The sequence below is a fragment of the Emys orbicularis genome, chromosome 15, assembly GCF_028017835.1.
Source record: "Emys orbicularis isolate rEmyOrb1 chromosome 15, rEmyOrb1.hap1, whole genome shotgun sequence".
Classification (NCBI taxonomy): domain Eukaryota; kingdom Metazoa; phylum Chordata; order Testudines; family Emydidae; genus Emys; species Emys orbicularis.
In genome coordinates, this window is record NC_088697.1 from 12,497,195 (window position 1) to 12,509,338 (window position 12,144).

At 46.7% G+C, this 12,144-nt stretch overlaps 2 non-coding genes across 2 annotated transcripts; one reads left to right on the forward strand and one right to left on the reverse strand.

Annotated features, from left to right (window-relative positions):
- Positions 1 to 955: 955 nt before the first annotated feature.
- Positions 956 to 1,027, reverse strand: TRNAG-UCC (transfer RNA glycine (anticodon UCC)). The gene has a single exon. It is a non-coding gene; the product is annotated as a tRNA-Gly (tRNA).
- A 4,764-nt stretch (positions 1,028 to 5,791) lies between these two features.
- TRNAC-GCA (transfer RNA cysteine (anticodon GCA)) lies at positions 5,792 to 5,863 on the forward strand. The gene has a single exon. It is a non-coding gene; the product is annotated as a tRNA-Cys (tRNA).
- Positions 5,864 to 12,144: the final 6,281 nt, after the last annotated feature.

Consider the following 12,144-nt stretch of genomic DNA (forward strand, 5'->3'; position numbering starts at 1 on the left):
TTTCCCCCGAGGCCCCACCCCCTGGGCAGAAGCTGGAGCTGCCTGGGGAATCTGGGCCACTCTGGGGAGTCCCGGACCCTCCCCCTGCCCTGGGCGCTGCCCTGGAGGGGAGACACGGGCCGTGGGCGGCTATTACCTCAGCTGCTCAGGGAGGCAACCCCAGGGCAGCTTCATTTGCGTAAGAGCCTTTGGTGAGGGACCTTGTCAAAGGGTTTCTGGAAACCGAACTCCACTAGATCCACTGGATCCCCCTTGTTCCCATGCCTGTCGACCCTCTTGGTGAGGCCTGATTTCCCTTTACTAAAACCACGTTGACTCTTCCTCAACCAATTACGTTCATCTCTGTGTCTGACAATATTGTTCTTTATTATACTTGCAACCGGTTTGCCCGGCACTGGAGTCAGGCTTACAGGCCTGTAATTGCCGGGATCACCTCTGGAGCCTGTTTAAAAATTGGCGTCGCATTAGCTCTCCTCCAGTCGTCTGGTACAGAAGCTGATTTAAATGATAGGTTGCAGACTACAGTTAGTAGTTCTGCAATTTCGCATTTGAGTGCCCTCAGAACTCTGGGTGAGACCATCTGATCCTGGTGACTTATTGCTGTTAAATTCATCAATTTGTTCCAAAACCTCCTCTAATGACAGCTCAATCTGGGACAGTTCCTCAGATCTGTCACCTAAAAAGAATGGCTCAGGTTTGGGAATCTCCCGCACATCCTCAGTCGTGAACACCGATGCAAAGAATTCATTTAGTTTCTCTACAATGGCCTTATTGTCCTTGAGTGCTCCTTTAGCACCTCGATCGTTCAATGGCCCCACTGGTTGTTCCTTACATAGGAGTAACTGCTACCAGTAGCAAATTCCTACAGGGAGCAGTTTCTCGTAAAACAATGTGATGATAACACAGGGTGACTGAAATGAGACCAATTTCAAACAAGGGGGACAAAACACAACATTGCATTGGCTGGGAATCGAACCCAGGTCAACTGCTTGGAAGGCAGCTATGCTCACCACTATACCACCAATGCACTTAAAAAGAGTGTGTCACGTAGGTGTGAACTGTGCAAGCAAAGCAGAGACAGCCACAGAGCTAATGAGCAGGGTGGGTTTGAGTGGTGGCAGCATGTTAGGTCTGGGCAGAGGCAGGGTCCCAGACTGACTGAACAATAGGGACAGGGGCTTTCTATCCCGGCAGGAGTTGGACCCAGCTCCACTCCTCTCCTAAGAGATGGGAAATGAAGATAAATTCATCTGACTTAAAAAGGAAGGAGGCTGCTCCTTTTAAAAGAAAATATTTGTGTTCCTTCCTGCTCGGTACAGAGGGGTTTCATGTTGCGGCTGCCACTGAACTGAAGGAGGGAGATGTTTTTTTGACAAGGACGGACGCCTCATTCTATGGGTGTTTGATACATTCAGGCAGCCCCTGTTCCTGCCTCTTTCCTGGGGAAATCAAGTTTCTGGACCAACTACCAAAACTTTTTACAGAAAGGTGGGAAAAGGACATGGCCACACGATGGCGCCAGGACATAAGGCATGAAACACAACACGCTTCTTCTATGCGCAGTCACTCTTGAAAAGTGATTGATTTCCACTCACTTGTATTTGAAGCGATGTTTAGTTTCACCCTGGGCAAACTACAAGGCTGAAGCAATTTCATGGATTTTGACACTAGGATTGAAGGGTTATTTAGTGTTATCATCAATTGTAAAAAACAAAATAAAACAAACAAAAAAAACAGTTCATCTAAACTTGAGCTGCCTGTTATGAAAGGTCGGTTTCCCCCAATTAAGTTCCAAATGCTCTTCTAGAATTGCCCCTGGGTTCCCTGCATGCCACAGCAGGAGTGAAAGCAGAAACCCCAGCTCTGCTTTAGGTACATAAGGAACCAGCTGAAGCAATCTTGGACCCATTAGTGGTTATCTTCGAGAACTCATGGTAGAGCACAGGTAAGGTCCCAAAGGACTGGAGAAGAGGAAACACTGTTCCCTTTTTTAAAGGGTGACCTTGGGAATTAAAGACCAGTCAATCCTGGGAAAGAGAATGGAAGAAATGGTTAAACTATCAATTGAGACTTGTAGGGTTATAAATTAAAGCTAGCAAAGATTTGTCAAGAAGAAATCATGCCAAACCAACCTAAGTTCCTCCCTTGACAAGGTTACCAGCCTAATGGGCAGGGGGGAAACAGTAGATGTGATATATCTTGATTTTAGTAAAGGGTTTTCACCGTCCCACGTGATGGTCTCATAAGCAAACTTGGAAAATGTGTTCTAGATGAAATGACAATAGGGAGGGTGCACAACCGCTTGAAAGGCTGCACTCAGAGAACAACAAGCGATGGTTCACTGTCAAACTGGAAGGACACATCCAGAAGGGTCCGATGGGTCCTGCAGTGCTGCGGGAGTGGGGTTGCGGGAGAGGTGAGCTTGGCTGCCGGTGGAGTCGGCACCTATGCCCATGTCTCCTCCCGACGGTGTCCATGTGAAACATTCCAGCCCTGGTTGGTAACAAGGGGCGGAGGGGAGCGCCAGCCGCAGGTCGGGACATTTGAATGAGCTGGGAAATCAGACACTTTTGTGTGAACTGAATAGGAAATGGAACTGGACCCCCAAGCTACTAAATAATCATACAATTACCCGGTCTTCTTCTCCTCGTGAAATGCTGTTGCAAATCAGCTGCAGCCTAGCCCTGGGCATTGGATTCAAGATGCCAGACCATTATTGTTTGCTCCGGGTTAGGGCATTGGCATTCTGATGTCAGACTATGCTGATTTTGAACTTTCACCAATTTTATTATTGATCCCTTGAAAAGGAAACTTTCCTGACGTGTCTCCTGCCCCAGGGACTCCGCAGAAGGAGCAGAAATGGCAGTCTTGGGAAGACGCTTCTCCCCCTTTAGCTGAAGGTTCTGCCCACACACACACACACACTCTCCCCAGATCTACACTGCAGTGTTATGTCAATACAAGGCAACCTTTGTGCATGTGTCTACACTAAAATTTGGCTCCCTGTGATGGGGTGGGGGGACCCTGTCCAGTGTGGGGTGAGTGCACCCCATCCTTTGAGCAGCCCTCTGACTCTAGGCAGTGAGAGCTAAGGGCTAGAGTCAACGGGGTCACCCTTCTCTTCAGGGCAGCGAGGTCTAGCAGCCAGAGTCAATAAGGCTACTCTGTTTGCTGGGCAGCAAGGCCTAGTGACCTGAAGAGGGGTACCATCCCGGGGTGGAGGGTGGCCAGTGAGTGGAGTTAATTCAGTTCTCAGCCTGAGTCCTTCACCCACATTCCTTAGGGCACTGCGCCACTATGTGGATGTTTCATGTCCTGCCTCAATTTCACACACACAAATAATTTACTTTGCACTGATCCATGAACAGCTAAACCTCCCTGTGCCTCTTGTCTGAGCCAGGGTATTGAATTCCATTGAAACATTCACTCCTGCAAGGGCAATGGTCAAACAGGGGGGACGTGGCCACCTGCATCCCCGACAGTGAGATATTGGCTCGGCTCTTTCCTCATGCTGCAGCTGTTATTCCATAGAATGTCAGGGATGGCATAAACCTAGTTCATTCTTGCTACTAGAGAGAAAAAACGGGGGGCCTTAATTGTCATGGTTTGATTACATAAAGTTTAGGGTTTAATTAAGATAGAAAAAATAATTACTGATTCCTCTAAATAATACTATAAACTTGAAATTAGAAGAGAGATAAACCTTGTCAGGAACGGCTAATTTCCCAAATGATCCTCACAACATTATTAATTTCCACTTCACCCCCATAGGAGGTCTGGGCATGGCCAGTTTCCTGCTCTGCATCCACCTTCCCACTAGATATGTTGGTTTTGGTTATTCCCAGTTTTGGAAAATTGTAAACTGCAGAATTTGAATAGTGGAGCTGCTCTCCTTCCTGCACCCGCTCAACACTGCTGTACAGCAGCTTCTCCACCTGCAGAGTCACCACAGTCTGAGGAGCCCAATTAGAGTCAACTAAATTACCTGCATGTCAGACTGAACCCGCCCCCCCCTCAATCGGCTCTGCGGGATCGTTTCACGCTGCCTGGCGCAGAGCGTGTGGGTGGGCAGTTTGTGGGTGAACGATTCCTATTTTCTCTCTTCATTCACACAGAGCTGAGATTCTGCGCTCCTGGGCCTGACGTGGAAATGTCTTGTTATGGAGACTTCAGAGTGAAAACCCCTTCCCAAAATCAGTCCCTCTCAGTGAGCTGTGAGGACAGGAACCTTTAGGGTGAAAAAACTCTGGGAATGAGGAGGAGAATGTCACACTTCATTCAAGACTTGACTATGTTAAAATTAATAGGGAATATTTTGCGGGGCAGGGGGACAAATACAAGACAAACTCAGCCACTGCTTGTCAGAAACAGAATTCAAACCCACTTCTCCACAGGAAGTCTCTAATTTAGATATACTACCACATGCTGCTTAACCATCTTAAAAGCCAGGAGAAAGGAGGGCAGCGTCGCACCTAACCAATCTGGAATCTGATTCCTCCATGGGGCAAAGGCTATCCTTCTTCTATCCTCGCTAAACAGCCCCCTTCCTTGGATTGCCCTTGCTGGGGATCAGGATAGGGGAAAACCAGTGTCTGAGGATTAATTTAAGACCATATTTTGATTTTAAAGGCAGACGAGATCTCTATGGACAACTGGTCTGACCAGCTGCATAACAGAGTCCAGAGAATTTGACCCAGAGAGTCCAACATCCACCCCAACATCTGAAGGTTGAACTAGGACAGATCATTCAGAAAATCATTGTGTTTGGATGTAAAGACTTTACATGTTACGGGGCGAAACTGGCCCTTATTTCAAGTGTGCATCCTGCAATTTCTACATCTAAGCATAGAACCCATAGGGTTACCAGGGACTGCAAGGGTCATCTAGTCTAACCCCCAGCCAAGATGCAGGATTTATTGTGGCCAAACCATCCAAGACAGATGGCTCCAGCCTCCTTTTGAAACACGCCAGAGAAGTAGCTTCCACAAACTAGAGAGTCAGTTCCATTGTCCTACTGTTCTTACATTTAGGAAGTCTTTCCTGACATTTAATCTAAATCTCCTGTGCTGTCGTTTGAACCCACTGCTGCTTGTCCTGCCCTCTGTGACAAGAGAGAACAACTTTTCTCCATCTTTGTTATAGCAGCCTTTCAAGTATTTGAAGACTGCTATCATATCTCCTCTTTTGCAAACTAAACATACCCAGTTCCTTCAGCCTTTGCTCAGAAAACTCAGCTCGGCATTGGCTGTGAATTAAGCCCAGGCCTGCTGGATGGGAGACAAGAATTCTCCCACTGAACCACAATTGTGCAAAATATAAAAAAGGGACCTGTGCATTATGGGCCCTGCTCGCTGCCAGGGCCCCACTCTGCTGCAGGGCACAGGGGTGTGGCTGACACTCCCGGGAGCTCTGTGTTTCTAAATCAGAGTCGGGAGCTCTGTGTTTCTGGTCAGAACGGGATTATCTGGCAGTTCCTTAATGAACGCTCTGGGGATTAGTGGATTCTATTTACATGTGCCCTGTGCCTTTAAGGGTTTGGAGCAATGCTGGTGAGGTGAAGTGGCACAGAGCTGGGGAGCAGGGTGTGGTCCCAGGTAAGTAGTAGTTGTGGTCTGGTGAGACCGAGCAGGGGAGGGGCTTGTGCAAGGTGTGGTGTTTCCATGCATGTCTATTATTTAATACAACCCCATTATTAAACCACCCATGGCTGGGAACATAAGAGGAGCTCTTTGAACTAGGGTGTGTCCTTCCTAATCCTCAAAATGACTGGCTCCAACACTCCATTATCAGAGGGAGTATAGCTCAGTGGTAGAGCATTTGACTGCAGATCAAGAGGTCCCTGGTTCAAATCCAGGTGCTCCCTTAGGGACTGTTTTTCTAATGTAAATATATTTTCATATCCATCTCCAGTATGCTCAGCAGTTCCACTGAAGGGGGGGCCGGGCAGGGCTTGTATAATGTCTAAAAAACTAGCAAACCTGTCCATCAGCTGAAATCAGAGCCAATCCTCTAAGTGTGATGCACTGTACCCCAAGTAACACCCTGAACCCCCATATTCACCACTGTTCTATGGTTAGGATAGGTTTTGTACAAAGTATGCCTTGTGAGGTATCATTTGAAAACTCATAATCTACTGAAGATCATTTTCTTGTTAAAATGTGTGCACCAACATTGTCTGTGAAGCTATGAGATTTTACAATATGTTTGTTACTGAAGTATGTTGTAATTCTGACTCCTCAGTGTCAACAAAGGACTGACCACAGGGGTTGGAAAACTATTAGCTACTGAAGTTGCCAGTCACCATCAGCGGGACTGTAAGCAATGGATTTGCATGTCATCCCTGAAGACGTCTCAAACGTCATGTGCCCAGAAGGTGTGAACAAGACATTTATAATTCACCTGAAAGATGCTTTGAATGGCCATACCCTGGAGACTGTTTTGTCTACACACCAGTGAGGGGGGGAATCCTCAAAGAGAGGGGGAGGGTATAAAATAAGAGACAGTTACCTCTACATTACCTCTCCTCCCCCATCTCGATATTAAAGAAATATTAAAATTGTGAAAATAGAATAGAAGTGCTTTTTTCTCATGATGAGAACACATTTGAGTTGTTATCCACCAACACTTACAACCAAAGACCCAGAGATAAATGAGCTCCCAGAAATAGAAGGCACCTATGTTAGTACAGAACACAACTTTACACAAGCTCACTTGGTGGAAAGGGGGATTAAGAGAAAACTAACACACATGATAAAATGGTGTACCCTTCAAAGATGTTGTTACCAGTGAAAATGGAATTAAACAAAGTTTATTGCAGAATAAGAGACTGATTATGTGATAATCTGAATTACTTTGTAACACTGAAAGTTTTCTGGGTTCAGAATAGAATTAGATAAGTTTATGTAGTATAGGTCCATCAATGACTGTTAGTCAAGATGGCTAAGCCTCTGACTGCCAGACGCTAGGAATGAATGATACGGGATGGATCACTCGCTAATTGACCTGTTCATTCCCCCTGAAGCATCTGGCATTGGCCACTCTCAGAAGATAGGATACTGGGTTAGATGGACCATTGGTCTAACCCAGTCTGGCCATTCTTATGTTTCTGTCCCCTGCCTCCCCTGAGTAGTATATGAAATGGTGACTAATTCTGTGACGTTTATTTGATGTAATTTACCCTCTTCGGATTAAGGAATTCTAAAGCAAAAGCTCACTCAAAAGGGGCTGGTGTATGGCAGTATGTAGGAGAAATAGTGCATATCAAAATAAAGACCTAGTATAGACTTTAATTATTTCTGTTTCAAATGGAATTTTTTTATAAGCTTTTAACATGTTTCTGTTGAAAAAAAATTCCGTAAGGAGACATGTTGTGTAACCTTTTACCCAGTTATACTGTAACAGTCACTGAGTTCCCCAGTTCTCGTGTTTGCAAACCAAATATGATGTCCCATCTGGCAGGTGTCTTAATTTAAAATGGTGATGGGTACAAGATAACAGCTTTTCTGTTTTTTTTAGTTTTGTTTTTTTGCAACCAGTTTTTTCCTGGGTGCCAAGGCCCTTTTCAGTTTGAGCATGTCCATTTAACCCTCAGACTAGGCTATGGAATTCCATTTCCTGCTTGCTGGCTTCCCAGGTGAGCACGGCTGGCTATCGCACCAAAGGCGCTCCTGCTTGGACCACCACTGAGCTGTTGGATCTGATCAGTATATGGGGAAAGGAGTCTGTTCAGTCACATCTGCGAGTGACCTGTAGGAATCGGGACACATATGGGCAAATTTCTTGAGGCTTGTGCGAAAAGAGCTAATGACTGGGACACGCAGCAGTGCAGAGTGAAGATAAAGGAGCTGAGGCTGGTGTACCATTAGGCGCGGGAGGCAGACCATCGCTCCGGTGGTGCACGTAAGACCTGCCGCTTCTATAAGGAGCTGAATGCTATCCTCGGTAGTGACCCCACCTCCATCGCCAATAGCCCCATGGATACTTCGCAGGCAGCAGAAAGAGGGGGTAACCCGGTATGACGTTATTGATATAATCTGGGACGATATAGAACATGGCTGCAACCAAAGTCCTGTAGTGGCACCAAAACTTGTATAAACGGGGTCAAGTGAGGTGTCTAAGACAAGGTTATGGTTTACTGCTTATGATTATGCTGTCTATATGTGTGCATCAATTTTGTAGTTGATGTTATGAATATTGGCTCTATTCTGTCTGTATTTCAAACTTATGCTATGCTTCTGGGAAACATCCCAGACAAGTTGGTGTTCGCTCTGCCTAGCCGGCTTGATGGCCCATTAAGGACCATCAGCTGTACAATTGACCCATTGAGGGAAGGCAAATACGCCTTATAACTCTACAAAGTATGCAGGGACTGGCCCATGTGACTGCAGACTCCATCTTGCTGTGATTTTCCACAGTAAGAACAAAGAGGTGTTCTTACCCCTGGAAAAGACTATAAAAGGCTGATGCCTGATCTCCATCTTGTCTTCAATCCTGCTTCTTACCTCTGGAGGGACTTTGCTACAAATGGAAGCTCTACACAAAGGACTGATGACCCATCCCAGCTGGGGATGTACTCCAGAGACTTGATTTGAACCTGCAGTTTATTCCATCACTGCTACAAGCTTGAACCAAGAACTTTGCCATTACTGTATGTAATTGATTCCATTTAACCGATTCTAACTCTCATCTATATCTTCTTCCTTTTATGAATAAACCTTTAGATTTTAGAGTCTAAAGGATTGGCAACAGCGTGATTTGTGGGTAAGATCTGATTTGTATATTGACCTGGGTCTGGGGCTTGGTCCTTTGGGATCGAGAGGACCTTTTTTCTTTTATTGGGGTACTAGTTTTCATAACCATTTGTCCCCATAACGAGTGGCACTGGTGGTGATACTGGGAAACTGGAGCATCTAAGGGAATTGCTTGTGTGACTTGTGGTTAGCCACTGGGGTGAGACCAAAGTCTTCACTGTCTGGCTAGTTTGGTTTGCCTTAGAGGTGGAAAAACCCCAGCCTTGGGCTGTAACTGCCCTGTTTTAGCAATTTGTCCTGAATTGGCACTCTCAGTTGGTTCCTGCCAGAACCAGCATCATTCTACCCGGAGGCTGAAATTCTGGATGAAGAAGTGGAGCTAGAAGAGGATGTGAAGCTGCCAGTGGGGTCGGCAGCCAGGAACTTTTCTCCACTCCAGAAAAGTGGAGCAGGAAGTAGATGAGACACCGGGTAAGTTGCTGAGACTTGTGTAGGGAATCGAAAAGTGGGAGGCAGGTAGTGTTTTCTGTGAGCTGGGTCACTAATCTGTACAGCCAAGCAGGGTCTCGAGGGACATTGAGAGCTGCAGAGAATTCTCCAGAGAGGTTCTGGAAAGTTTCCAAGAGGTACTTGTTGTTCCTCTGCCGCAGATTCCAAGGGATTGCAGCCTCGTTAGTTCCCCCATTGTAGGAAACTGTCCCCTGCCATTTAGCAATTGCTGGAGCTGGGACCAAAGCGGCACATAGCTGAGCTGCATATAGACCAGGGTGAAAGCCACAAGCATTCAGCAGCTGTGCCCTGGTTTCTCTGGTCACCCGCAGCAGCGAGATGTCAGCCAGCAGGTTGGCCACCTGTGAAAAAGTGTGTGATAATTTTAGAATGGGTTCCCTGCAAATCTGCCCTGCAAGCCGTGACTGTTTTGTGCGTACACACAACTACCTTCCCCCCACTCCTGACATTCACCATGATTGGGGTGCTCGCGGAGCTGTGTGTCACAGAGAAAGTGATTGCTACTAGTTGCAAAAGGCCCTTGTTACTGAAATGTTTCAATCGTTTGCTGGAACGTAACAATCCCTCTTCTGTGCATTGTCCACAGCAGCCAAGACCTTGAGGAACACAGTACACACCCCTGCCGACCGGCTTCAGCAGATAAGGAAGAAGCTGAGAAGTCGCAAGGAAGACATGTTCAGGGAGGTGCTGCAGCGTGATGAGAGACAGACCAGATTACGCAAAGAGTGCTGGGAAGACAAAAGTCAGGACAGAAAAGAGAATGCAGGATTTGCTAGGCAAGCAACAGAGCGGATGATAAAAGTTATGGAGGATCAGACAGAGATGCTCAAGTCTTTGATACAGCTGCAGACTGAGCAGATCTGTGGTCTACCTGCACTGCAGCACATGCACAATTCTTTGCCGACCTCACCCCCCTCTATGCCCACACATTCCTTTTCACTTCACAGCACTCCTGAGTTTCCCCATCACTCCACCCCCCCCCCCCACAACTTGCACAATGATAGCTGGAGCTACACAGTGGTGAGGTTTTACCCTTTTTAACAATAATTAAAGGCTAAGGTGTTTAATGGTACAGCGTTTTTATTCTGTCTTCTACAAAAGCGTATAGCAATTAATTCACTCTCGGGAACAGGCTTCTAAGCATTTCGCTGCATGAATCTTGGGCCCCAAAATTGTACATAGATGCAAATTTATTTAAGCTTAAGCTTTCGTGGGCTAAAACCCACTTCATCGGCTGCATGCAGTGGAAAATACAGTAGGAAGATATATATATGCATTTTCCACTGCATTCATCCAATGAAGTGGGTTTTAGCCCACAAAAGTTTATGCTTAAATAAATTTGTTAGTCTCTAAGGTGCCACAAGTACTCCTCGTTCTTTTAACTCCAAATAGACATGTGTTAGTGCCCCTCATTGTCAAAGTGGTTCCTCAAAGCCTCTCTGATGTTAATAGCAGCCCTCTGGGCTCCTCTGACAGCCCTAGCATCTGGCTGTTCAAACTGTGCAGCCAAGCGCTCTGCCTCAGTGCTCCACACCTGAGCAAACATTTCACCCTTAGATTCACACCGATTATGCAAAGGGCAGCATGTGGCTATGACCATGGGAATATTATCCTTGGTAAGGTCTAGCTTGCCATTGAGACACCTCCAGTGAGCTTTCAAATGGCCAAAGGCACATTTGACTACCATGCGGCTGCTGCTCAGCCTGTTGTTAAAATGCTCCTTGCTGCTATCCAGGTGCCCTGTGTAAGGTTTCATGAGCCAGGGCTGTAAGGGGTAAGCCGGGTCTCCCAGGATTACTATGGGCATTTCCACATCCCCCACTGTCATCTTGTGGTCCGGAAAGAAAGTTCCCTCCTGCAGCTTTCTGTACAGGCCACTGTTACTGAAGATGCGTGCGTCATGCACCTTTCCACACCAGTCTGCATTGATGTCCATGAAATGCCCCCAGTGATCCACAAGTACCTGCAACACTATGGAGAAGTATCCCTTCCTATTGATGTATTCTGAGGCAAGGTGGTCTGGCGCTAAAATTGGAATGTGTGTGCCATCAATCACCCTAACATCTGAAGAAGTGGGTTTTTTACCCATGAAAGCTTATGCCCAAATAAATCTGTTAGTCTTTAAGGTGCCACCGGACTCCTTGTTGTTTTTGTGGATACAGACTAACATGGCTACGCCCTGATACTATCAATCACCCTGCCTCAGTTAGGGAAACCCATCTCTGCAAAGCCATCCACTATTTCATGCACATTTCCCAGAGTCACAGTCCTCCGCAGCAGGAGGCGATTTATTGCCCTGCACACTTGGAGTAATACAGCCCCAACAGTGGGCTTTCCCACTCCAAATTGATTTGCAGCTGACCGGTAGCAGTCTGGAATCGCCAGCATCCACACAGCGATTGCAACACGCTTCTCTACCGAAAGGGCAGCTCTCATTCTGGTGTCCTTGCGCCGCAGGTCGGGGGTCAGCTCAGCACATAGCTCCAGGAAGGTTGTTTTACACATCCTAAAGTTCTGTACCCACTGGTCTTCATCCCACACCTGCATGACAATGTGATCCCACCAATCTGTGCTTGTTTCCCTAGCCCAAAAGTGATGGTCTACCGTATGCAGCTGCTCTGTGAATGCCAAAAGCACTGATAAGTTGCTGCTGGCCATATCACACTCGGGTGCCTGCGATTCATCCCGTCAGTAACTTTGCGAGTAACTCTCCTGCCATGCGCGATGTCCTCATTACAGTTAACAGTGCATAGAAGTGTGGGATCCATCCTCTCTCACTGCAGATGCTGGCGCGCACTACAAAGACTGACACTTGGAAAAATGGTACGAAAGGAAGCCAGAAACCATTGGGGGGCTGGGACACAAAGCGGTGCATGATGGGACA